We start from the raw sequence: 12693 nt of genomic DNA, 5'->3' as shown, positions 1-12693 counted from the left end.
AGAGCAGAGGGGATCTTGATTGCTATGAAGTGACAGGAAAATAGAATAGAAAAGATGGCCTGAGGGCATGAAAAGAAGCAGCAGGACTCACCCTTTGCAGCTAAAATTGAAGAAATGAAAGACCTTGCTTTGAGAAGAGTGCCGCAGAGCACCATGTTCTAGAATGGCGGTGATGTAGAGAATTTGTTCCTTAGAACTGGATTCAGAGGGCTCAGTGATCCAGGCACTCAACCCCTACAGCCAAGAGAGAAGGAAGCCTCTGAAAGAGTACTAAAGGAAGAGTTCTAAATTTCTACTTTGGATTAGTGATATGCAGAATTTTGGAATAAGAGTAGCTTGACCTATTTTAATAAATGTTTTCAATTTTGTAAAACCAGGTTTTTGTTAAATGGGCTGAACTCATTAAGAAGAATCTTCTTTCTCTACCTTCACATGACAATTCTGGTTCCTCCTCATACCTTCTGTAGAACTTGATAGATAGTGAAGAGCAATCTCATTTTTATGTATCAAAAAGTTTAGTCCAGTTTGTCATCTTCAAAATAAGATTATGTAAGAAGTCAAATAAAATTACAGTAACAACAAATAAATGCCACAAGAAAAAATGTACAAGATCTCATTGAAATAGCCTTGGATTTAAGCTAGAGCTATATAGTGAAATCGTGTCTCAAAAACACTAAACAAACAAAAAAGATCCAAGTGAAGAAAACTACTACTAAAGAACTCTAAAAACAAGACTTAAAATGTTAGTACTTATCATATTCTTGGGTGTGAAAAATAGATGTCAATATGTAAGTTCTCACTGTGTTCATCTATAAATTTAATTCAATCCCAGGAAAAACACCAATGGGCTTTCTAAGGTACAAGTCAAACTGAATTGTAGAAAAATCTGCAAACCAGAAAAAAAATATGGAAACTGTAAAAGAAAAGCATTGAGGGAATGGTATCCACTCTATTGCACATTAAAATACATAATAAAATACCTATAGGCAAAAGTTTGTTTCTAGTGCACTGATAGACATGGTAGAAAAGAAAGTTCAGAAATAGGACTAGATTCATGTGAGAACTTGGTACATGATATAATATTCCAGTTTAATGAAAAAATGATCTTAGGAAATTCAAGTAGCCATCTGGAGAAGAGAATGTACCTATAAACATCAATTTGGAATAGGTCAAAATTATAAATAGAAACTAAAACTGTTAGATGAAAACATGGGATAATTTCCTTATTTACTTGGAGTAGAGAGGATTACCATTCTGTCTTGAAGTTCCAGAATCTGAAAAGTGTACTCATATGAAGTTCAAAAACAAAAATGGTATGAGGATGGAACTCAGTGACAGAATCAGAGTTTAGTATTATGAGGCCCTGGTTTCAGAATTTAGAATAAAAAAAAAAGCAAAGTTAAAAAGTTTTCATTTAAAATAAAAATGTTAAAAGAATAAATATGTTTTGGGCCTAGATATCCCCCTGAAGCCTCATGTGGTCATAGTTGGGTAAATCTAGAGTGTGTGATGCTAGGCTTAAGAGTATGATTATTAACCCACTACACATGAGTGATTGGTTTGGCACTGCCCCAATCCCAGTAGTCTGAATAAGCTAAAAGGAGCAGGAAGTCACCGTTAAGGTCCCTTGTTACTTTTACTGCTTTTGACACCATGAACTGTTGTCCCTCTGCCAGCCTGCCTTGGAGCCAACCGATTATGGACTGAAACCTCTGTGAACTGTAAGCCAAATAAAACTTTTTCCATTTAACTTTGGGTGTCAGGTATTTGTCTCAGCAATGGGAGAAAAGTAACTAACAACACATATTGGACAAATATTAGTAACTCATATCTCATATAAATTGCTCATTTCTACAGAGAAAATTACACAGAATCCATAGAAAAATATGCAAAGCAACAAAAGTAGTTAACAAAAAATGCAACTATTTAACAACATGCTCAACTACACACAAGTTAAATAGTTAAAATTGCATTGAAAGAAATGGCTTTCACACCGGAGTGAAATAGATTTCCACAGGCCCCTTTTCTCAATACACAAAACTGGATACATTATAAAAATTATTTTAGGCCCTGGGGATGCAGCTCAGAGATAGAATGCAAGCTTAGAATGTGTGAGACCCTAGGTTCAATCCACAGCACCAAAAACAAACAAAAAAACACTTTAAAGATATTAGAAAGCTGTGGACATAAGGAATATTTGAGCTAAAATACAGATCATTTCAAGTAACTTGGTAATTGCCAACCCTTTGTTTCTTGAGGACAAGTTGTGGTTCAGCATTGGTCCAGGAAATTAGTTTGTGTTTGGAGACAGAGAAATCAATAGACTTTAGTTACATTGTGCTATAGTGACAAGTAGAAATATTGAGGAATCTTAGATTCAAAGAATTTTAACCTTTACATAATTTCATAGCTCTTTGGCTACACCAGAAATGTGAGAACCATCCCCAAAACTTATACAAAGCAAATTGCTATCTTTAAAATGTATGGTGCTACCGCAGAGGAGCGCTACTTAAAACACATGGCTAATTTCTTCTTCAAGACATTTGCCAAATTTCAAAATAAAGTAGGCTAAAGAGCTACGCTGAAAACTTCTGAAGCTATGGTAAGTACTAGCTGAGGAGATATATATCCACTAGGATCTAAGAACTGGATCATACCAAAGGTAGTATTGCTAATGTTGCAGTATATCCCTTGTCAGTGACAGCTTCTGATTGAATTGAATTGATTAAAAACTCATTGCCTAATGAAGTAAAAGAAATCCTGTCTAGTGGAAGATAAAATAACTTAGAACATTTATGATTCTTAAATATACACTAACTGGCACACAATAAAATGATTTCTAGATATGCAATGAAGAGAGACATAGGAAGAAGGAAAGATGCAGATCCATAGATATGGCAGATATAGAAGTTAGTCAATAACAATAAGTTAAATAATATATTCAAAATAGAGGAAACGGACAAAAGATGAAAGATGCAAAACAATTAGAAACAATATCCAAATAGAAAATGTACAGCTGAAAAATACATCGGAAATTACTCAACAGATGAATTTAACAACAAATGGGACATAGCAGAATGCGAAGGTAGTCAACTGAGATGTGATCAATATATGCAAATTGAAGGAGAGAGGAAAAATAGAAAAAAATACTGCCATATATGGACATGTGACACACTCAAATGCTTTAACCTTCATGTGTTTGAAATCCAAATGAAAATGAGAATGAGACAAAACATTTTCTTATGAATGACTAATTTCTCATGAAGGGAGGGCAGGAATAAGGGGAAAAAATGAGAACCAAGAGCTGTCATGTAAAGGTACAAGATCCCAATAATGAATGTAACTGTATTGTATACCTAAAATGTACCAATAAACTCAATGAGAAAAAAAAGACAAAAGCAGTAAAGAGGTAATAGCTAAAAATTTGCTCAAAATGAAGAACCATAACCTAGATATTTAAATTTACAAAGTCCCAAGTTGAAAAAAATAGAAGTAGATAACTACATTTACACCCATATTAGATAAATAGCTGATAAGTAGACAAAGTCATTGGGAATAAAGTGGATGTGGAGGCATACACCTGGCATTCTGAAAGGATTGCAAGTTAAAGCACAGACTGGGCAACTTGATGATTTAGCAAGACCCTGTCTCAAAAAAAATTTAACAAAATAAACATTAAAGGACTGGGAATGTTGCTCAAAGCAGAGGTCCTGGATTTAATTCCCAGTACCACATACACATACCTACACAAAGTCATATTAAAAATATTTAGAGAAGAAGGACACATTACCTTCAAAGGAGCAACAACGTAACTGACAGCTGATGTTTTAACTAGAGTGCTTGTTTCATCAGTACATATGCTAAATGTAAATGATACGGAGATTAGCATGGCCCCTGCAAAGGATGACATGCAAATTCATTAGCCTTTCCATATTTTTACCAGAAAAAAAACTCCCAAATCATGTTATAGTTAAAAGAGTACAGAACAAGGAAAAATATTGATAGATGCAAGAGTTAAACACCAAGTGACTTACAGTGGGAAGCATCAGTACAGCTGTACACTGCTTAGCAGAAACTCTAAAGGCCCGCAGGGCATAGAATGATGTATTTCAAGCCCTGACAAAATACCTGCCAACCTATGTTACTATATCCAGGAAGCTATCAGAATCAAAGGAGAAATAAATACCTCAACATAAGCATAAATGAAAGGAATTCATGACCAGTAAGCCAGCATGGCAGCGAATATATGAAGGAATTCTACACACAGAACAAAAGTAGATAAATGAAAATTAGGAAAGAATATTAGGAAAACCACAAAATGATCAGAATTAGTTCATGTATTTCTATAATAACTGTAAATTCTCTGAATTCTCCATTTAAGAGACACAGACTGACAGATTGGCTTGAAAAACAAGAGCCAACTCCTTGTTTCCTATAAGAAGCGTACTTCACCAGCAGAGACATGCACAATGTATTCCACGCAAATGGAATCTGAAAGCAAGTAGGAATAGCTATCTTTATATCTGACAGCACATGGCAAAATTAGAAGACAAAAAGAAGGTCATTATATTAGTAAAGGAGGTAATACACCGGAAAGATATAATTGTAAATATATGTACACTGAGCATTGGTTCATCCAATTTTATACAATGAATACTATACAACATAAAGGGACATATATGTCTCAATACCTTTATGAGTGGCTTAATACTCCACTCTCACCAGTAGGTAGAGAATTTTTGATGAAACTTCAGAGTTAAACCTCACCATACATCAAATGTATTTAAAACAAAACTACAGAACATGCCATCCAACAATTGCAGAGTACACATGCTTTTCAGCAGGTTATGGAAAATTCTCCAAAATATGTCATTTTGGGCCATAAAGCAAGTTTTACAAATACTAAGTATTGAAATAATTTCTTGCCTCTTACCAGATCTTAATGCAATGAAAGTAAAAATCAACAGCAAGAGGAACTACAAAAATTATGTACACATAGAGCTTGAAAAATTCACCTTTGATTGATCACTGGGTCATTGAAGAAATCAAAGATTTCTATAAATAGAAGATTATTAGAATCAAATCTTAATGAAGATGCAACACACCAGAATTTCCAGAACATGGTGCTGAGAGGGAAATTTATAGCTATGAGTGCCTACATCAAAAAATTAGAGATCCATCAGTTGGAGACTGGATAAAGAAGATGTGGTTTTTCTATACAATGGGATACTATTCAGCCATAAAGAATGAGAAATTAGATTCATTCATAGGAAAATGGATACATATTGAGGATATATTCCTAAGTGAAATAAATAAGTCATACATGTGTAAATACCGAATAGTTTCTCTGGTGTGAATAAACTATAATAGTACATAAGATCCTCATGAGATAACTGTCATTGTGAAATGGGAAGAAAAGGGCTAAAGTTGTAGGGAAAGTGGGAAGGGTGGGGGAAAGGTAATAAGGGAAAAATATTAGAAAGTGAAAAAATACAAATAAAGTGTTTATAAATGGGGAAGGGAGGAAGGGTGAAGGGAGGGCAGGGGTATGGGGAAAAAATGAGAACCAAGACCTGTCATGTAAAGGTACAAAATCCCAATGATGAATGTAAAACTACTGTATACCTAAAATGTACCAATAAACTCAATGAGAAAAAAATTAGAGATCTCTCAAACTAATGATTTATCTCAATGGAATGGGTCCCTCATGGGTTTAATTACTCTCGTCTAACCATGTATATCATAAAGAATACTTCGTAGAGAACAGCCAGGGTTCGAATCTGAGATCTAACATGTAAAACTAGGAACATTAGGCCTTCGTTTTACCAGGATATCAAAGGAGCTGGAGATAACTGAGCTTCCAGATGTCAGATTAGCTGATTAAGACAATTCAAATGAAAATAACGTTTGCACATTTATTTACAGAGGAGCTGCCAGCTCCCTCAGGTTGCATTTTCTCCCATGGAACAGTGTATGGATGGAGGATCAGGCAGTTCAGCACAGAACAGAGATGGTTTTATTTTGTTTTTTGAGACAGGGTCTTGCTATGTAGTCCAAAGTGGCCTTGAACTCACTTAAGTAGTCAAGGCAGGCCTCAAACTCAACAGCGATCCTCCTGTCTCAGCCTCCTAAGTGCTGGGATTATAGGCATGCACCACCACACTTGGCAGAATTGGGAGGGTAGTCTCAATAATGAGGGAGTTCCAAACAAAACTGGCTTTATGAACCAATAGGCCAGGGGTAGGATGAGGATAAGAGAGGAGTGAAAATGTCTTGAATCAGAGAGGATCAGAAACTCTTCAGGGTTCTTGTCTTCTCCTCTTATTAAAGAAAAAAAGTCTCCAGTGAAGGCCCCAGATAAACGCAGTTGGATTGTTATCTGCAGTTCTTGAAATGTATTGGCTGTGTACACTGTGGGGAGGGAAGTTTTCCTTTCCTCATTGGGGCCTACCCGGTAAAGCCTTTGTAATATACTCTGTGGTTGGGCCTGAAAAGTCACACATAGCTTTTTGGCTAAGAGCAGGGTCTCAATTTTCTCAACTATAAAATGGACTTCATAAATGAGAAAAAGCACATAGCAGGTTTAGGAAAATATCTGGCACATAATGTTCTCTCAGTAAGCATTTGTAGTACAGTTATTACTATCCCTGAGCTAAACTTTTATTAGTATTATAAGCAATTCCTACAAATAATTATGATAAAGATTTTAATATCTGACCTTCAGATACTACTAGTAAAAATAAAACAGGCAATATTCCTTTTTATAGAAAAACCACATCTCAGCCATAAAGAATGAGAAAATAGATTCATTCATAGGAAAATGGATACATATTGAGGATATACTCCTAAGTGAAATAAGTCACACATGTGTAAATACCGAATAGTTTCTCTGGTGTGAATAAACTGTAATAATACATAAGATCCTAATAAGATTACTGACATTGTGAAATGGGAACAAAGGAGCTAAAAGTGTAGGGAAGGTGGGATGGGTAGGAGGAAGGGTAATAAGGGAAAAGAAAAAAATGTGAGATAATGAAAAGATGGAAATAAAGGGTAGATGGGGAGGGGAGGAGGGGGTGAAGGGAGGGCAGGAACAAGGGGAAAAAGTGAGAACCAAGACCTGTCATGTAGAGGTACAAGATCTCAACAATGAATGTAACTGTACTGTATCCTAAAATGTACCAATAAACTCAATTAAAGCTAGCTGAAAAAAAAAACAGGCAAAACTTTTCTAGAAGGCTATTTTGCAATATATATTAAGGACCTTAGCTATTCAAACTCCTTGAGCAAATGCGCTGCTAGAAATGTATTCTAAGGATACAGTCCAGGATGTGGAAAAAAAATACATGCTCAGAGAGGATTACTGAATTATCTCAAGCCATACAAAATGAAAGGGTCGGACTGTTAGAAAAATGGTATTAGAATTTGTTTCATTACTATGATGGAATATTGTGTAGTTCTTAAAAATAATGTTCACCGGTACACAAGCAATTCATCAACATAACATTTTTCACGTATAAGGTTGGCACAAATCCTAATGTTCCTTGACAGTATGTGGGGAAAGTGGCACTGTCATACATTATGGGTAGGAGTTTAATTGGTTATATCTGTTAGGCAGGCAATTTGGCCATATCTACACCGAATTTTAAATGCATATACCTTTTTTCAAAGAAATTATACTTCTGGGAATTTATCCTTAAAATGTATTTGCAAACATATGTATGTGTCTGTATAATTATGTGTTTACACAATACAGTTCTTTTGCCATTTTTTGCACTGGCAAAAAATGAAAATAAAGGAAATAGTTAAATAAATTGCAGATATTCAAACTATTATATGTACTTGTAAAAATGGAGGATGCTCTTTATACACAGAAAATTTCATTGTATATGGTTAAATCAGTAAGGCAAGGCACAGAATAATGTATGGTCTGGTACCTTTTATGTGTGAAAGTGAAAAATGTGACTATACTTTCCTATCTGCTTGTATTTGCTTATATTTGGAGATATGCATAAGAAACTTTAGTAGGCTAAATATCGGCCCCCAAAGATACATCCATTTCCTTATATGGAGAATCTGTAAACATTAACATGTATGACAAATGATGTGATTAAATTTAGTAGATTATCCTGGATTATAGGAGTAGGCTCTAAATGCCATCATAAATATCTTTATAAGAGAGAGGCAGAAAGAGATTACACATACAGAAATGGAGAAAGCAGTGTGACCATACAGTCAGAGAATGGAGTAATGCACCTAATAGTCCCATCACTATGAGAAGCCAAGGCAGGAGGATCACAAGTTCAAGCCCATCCTGGGGAAATTTATTGACTTAGTGAGGCCTTGTCTTAAAAAAAGGAATGCTGGCAGCCACCAAAAGCTGGAAGAGGCAAGAAATAGAATCTTACTTAGAGCCTCTTGAACAAACTCAGTGATACTGAGTTCAGATCTCTGGGCTCCTGAAAAAAAATTTTTTTAAGACAGGCTCTCGCTATGTAATTCAGGCTGGCCTTGAACTCACTATGTAGCCCACACTGGCTTCGAACTGGGCGCAATTTTCTTAGCCTCCCAAGTGCTGGCGTTACAGATGTGTGCCACCTGCCTCCTGATTTTGAGAGAATAAATTTCTATTGTTTTAAGCATCACATTAATTTGATGCAGAAGCCATAGGAAACTAATACAGAAACTAATATGAATAATCGCCTCTTAGGGAGAATTAGGGTTATTTTAAATACAGAGATGGGAATCAAACGTTTTATATTGTTGATTTCCTGAACAAGATTAATGTATTTATGTTTTAACATTTAAAATGTTAAAAATTCTTCTCTCAGCTAGGTCCACAGCTCGGGAGGCTGAGGCAGGAGGACTGCTACAAGTGTGAAGTCAGCCCAAACTACCTAGTGAGACCCTATCTCAGAAAACAAAAGTTAGATCTCTCATTTAATTGAAATATTTCCCCTTCTTCTTAGCTCAGGCCTGATCCCAAATTCTGCAGAGTAGCAATGGAACAGGGGACTAGAATATACTCTGGACCTCTACTCTTGTGCTCTTGGCTGGCTCCTGAAGTGGAGACTAGAAGCAAAGAGCAATACCTCTTGATTGGCACTGGTGCAGTCTCTCTGTTAACTCCAGCAGCAGATGACTAGCTGTGGCTCTTTACTCTTGGCTTTTCTGAACTTCTCAGAGATCCTTGTGCAAGCCTTGGCATTGCTTTCCATGAGCCAGGCAACTCCTACCCTCTGGCAGTACATCCCTTGAGGCACTCCTTTCTCTGGCACACAGCCCTTTTGGACAAGACCATTTCAAAATGGTTCTTGTTGGTTACCTTCCATAGAATCCACTTACGCTGCAGAGAAATGTGCCACTGTGTGTCCACCAATTTTGGAAGTCCAGTTCCTCCCTCTTTCCTGTTCTTCCAGCTGTCAAGGGTCAGCTCTCAGACCTCTTCAAAGGACAGTGTTGGTGCTCCTTAAAGGTCTGGGGTTGCTGTCACGTCTTCCCAAGAGCCCTCTTGCAGCCTACCGTGCAACTGTATGAATGTGTACAGCTGAGCAAGCATCAGCTGTGGAGTGAAACTCCTCTTCTTCTGACAAGCATTCCTCCTTGACAGGTGTACTTGCTGCCCCCTTGACCTGGCTTGGGGGAGGAAGGAGTGTTCCTACGAGGAAGACAAAAACACGGAGATGTTCATGTTTCTTTTCACTTTGAGAAATTGCCTCTCTCTTCTCATTTTTTCTACTGAGTGACTTTGGGTTTCTCCTGGGTAAGCTAGGGGTAGATAGTGGTCGCTGAACCAGTTTTGCTGCCTCTCACTAAGTGAGCACTTGTCTTCAGAGTGATGAGACACTTGATGTTCATTGGTCTAACCCTTCAGAATTTAACAAGATGCACCAGATAATAAAAAAAAACGTTCCTCAAGAATGTGTAGCAGACCAAAAGATAAGCAGAATAATCATTAGTTGAAATCATTATGTATGTCAAAATTATATAAAATGTTATGTATCATCCTGTTAGGTTCTATGTCACGTCCTAGGTGTCAGTTGTGTAACTGATGGTTAATTTGCTAGTTAGAGGGCAGCATTCTCTGAACAGATTTTAAAATATTATTAAAACATGAAATTAGATTTTTTTGCCTTCTTTACTGGCTTTTATCAGCCTCATATCCTCAGCATATGGCTTTACTTTTTATATAATCTCTTCTTAAGAGTTCTCTGTAATTGAGACACATAACCTATTACTCAATTGTGATACAATTTATAGTGCATTTCAACTAAATTGATTTGGCAGTTTTTTTAAACTAAAAATAATTCTTTAGCCATTTTAGGCATTATGGAATTTTTAGAATCAAAGCTGTTTATGATAAAAATATCTTAATTTTCTATGTCCTTTATCTTCATAGCAATAAAAGAAGGCTGTAATAGACCAAACTCATCATGACACATTTAGTAATGCAATAAAAAAAATATTTTAGGCACTCTGAATATATATCTAAACTCCTTAATCAATAGTTATTTTTGGAGGGCCAGGGATTTAGCTCAATGGTGCCGCCACCTGCCTCATTAGCTCAAAGGCCTAAGTTTCATCCCCAGGACTAAAAAAATAAACAAAAAACAAAACAAAACAAAACAAAAATTATTTTGGAAAAGTGTTCAGATTCTAATTTCTTTTGGTTTGACGTTTTTATAAAGTTCTTTTTTTCTTTTTGGAGAGGGATTATACAGTCGAGAAGGAGAAGATTCATACAAAAACATGCACTTTAAAAAACTTAAAATTGAGACCATTTTTAGGTTTTCTGAAGAGTTGCAACAGTAGTATAGACAGTTTCTGTGCAGAAGTTTCTGACTTGTTTCAAATGAGGAAATGGCATATACTGTGTTTGGAAAGACTATCCTGGCTGCCATGTGAAGAGTGGATTGAAGTGGAGTAATATTAATCAGGCAACATATAGAAACTGCTACAAATGGGCCAGGGATTTAGCTCAGTGGCTCTGCCGCCTGCCTCTGGAAGTGCAAGGTCCTGAGTTCAATCCCCAGCACCAAAAAAAAAAAAAAAAAAAAAAAAAAAAAAAAAAAAAAAAAGAGAAAAAAAAGAAAAAAGAAACTGCTGCAAAAATCCAGGTGAAAGATTTGGCCTAAGGCTAATTAATGGAATTGAGAAATATTTTGACATCCCCAATGGCAGAACTGTGATATCGCCTGTATAATAGATTGTCTTTTAGAACACATATTGAATGGGGTACCCTTGACAGCTAATGTTCTTGAAATAGATCTTTATAGTACTAAATTCCTTTAGTTATATAAATTTCCCCCTAAAATGCATGTAGAAGAGAGAATAGAGGAAAGACCAACCTTGAGATCATAATGTTACGTGGAATAAGTCAGACATACAAGCTTAAATATTACATGGATTCTCTTATATGAGAAATCCAAAATGTAAACAGAACAAAATCGATAATAGGAAACAGGGAGATGGATCTTTTGCAAAAGGGAAGGGGACCAAGAGATGGAGGGAGGGAGAAGGGAGAGGAGGGGAGAGGGAAGTGAAAAGAGTGAAGACGTGTTATGTACATTAATAACTCCCCACAATCGATAATGAATCTAATTATTATGTACTGCAAACATGTACTAATAAAAATACCCCCCCAAAACCCAGGAAAAAATAAAAAAGACCAAATGCAAACCATAAAACAAAACAGGCAAACATATTATTCTTCAGTCTTTTCAGTCCTTCCTTCCGGTTGCCTCTTAGATCCTCAGCTCCCCTCTATTTCTCCTTCCTACTTCCATTTTGAGTAATAATTACTGCGTATTTTATTTACTGCTATACGCTGTCACTGGTCTCCGGGACTGTTAATTTTTCTGTTTGGTTGCAAGTCAGTCTCCCTAGAAGTCTGGTTTTGTTTTGATACTGTCTTGAGTGCTGGGTCATACAGAGTGCCTGTGTTTGCAGACTGGTTTATATGATATGTCCCTCTAGGCACTCTCCCTCTGTCTTCTGAGGTCCTCATGTCGCTGGCCAACTTTATATCCACTCCTAATATCTACCTTCTAGACCTGAACTGCCTAATGCATAGCCAGTAGCCACATATAAGTTGGAGCCTTGGAAATTCTTCCAGTGGGCCTGGGGAGCCAAACTTTTAAGTAATTTTAATTAATTGGCTTTTAAATTTAAAAACTGAAGCAGTTATGTCAATGTGGAAATGAATATTAATGGAAAATAACTTTATGGTATTTGACTCACTGGAAGAACTGGTAAATCTTATCAAAAGCCATCCCTCTGTTGGGTATCTTTCCAAGAGAACTAAAAGAATCATATCACAGAGAAGTATGTGCACCCATGTTTATAGCGGCACAGTTTGTAATAGCTAAATCTTGGAAACAGCCCATTTGCCCATCCGTTGGAAACTGGATAAAGAAGATGTGGTTTTTCTATAAAATGGAATATTACTCAGCCATAAAGAGCGAGAGAATAGATTCATTCATAGGAAAATGGATACATATTGAAGATATACTCCTAAGTGAAATAAATAAGTCCCACATGTGTAAATACCAAATAGTTTCCCTGGTGTGAATATTCTGCAACAATGCATAAGATTCTAATAAGATTACTGACATTTAGAAATGGGAGGAAAGGAGCTAAAGGTGTAGGGAAGGTGTGATACGTAGGGGAAGAACAAAAAGGGAAAAGAAAAAA

At 36.2% G+C, this 12693-nt stretch overlaps 1 non-coding gene across 1 annotated transcript; it reads left to right on the top strand.

Annotated features, from left to right (window-relative positions):
• The first annotated feature begins 3836 nt into the window (after positions 1 to 3836).
• Positions 3837 to 3938, top strand: LOC117284839. The gene has a single exon (XR_004515915.1). It is a non-coding gene; the product is annotated as a U6 spliceosomal RNA (small nuclear RNA).
• The last annotated feature ends 8755 nt before the right edge of the window (positions 3939 to 12693 follow it).

The sequence above is a fragment of the Fukomys damarensis genome, unplaced genomic scaffold (assembly GCF_012274545.1).
Source record: "Fukomys damarensis isolate Sample0158 unplaced genomic scaffold, DMR_v1.0_HiC HiC_scaffold_39, whole genome shotgun sequence".
In the NCBI taxonomy this organism is placed as follows: domain Eukaryota; kingdom Metazoa; phylum Chordata; class Mammalia; order Rodentia; family Bathyergidae; genus Fukomys; species Fukomys damarensis.
The sequence above is the reverse complement of the archived record's forward strand: the minus strand, read 5'-3'. Positions and strand labels throughout refer to the sequence as shown.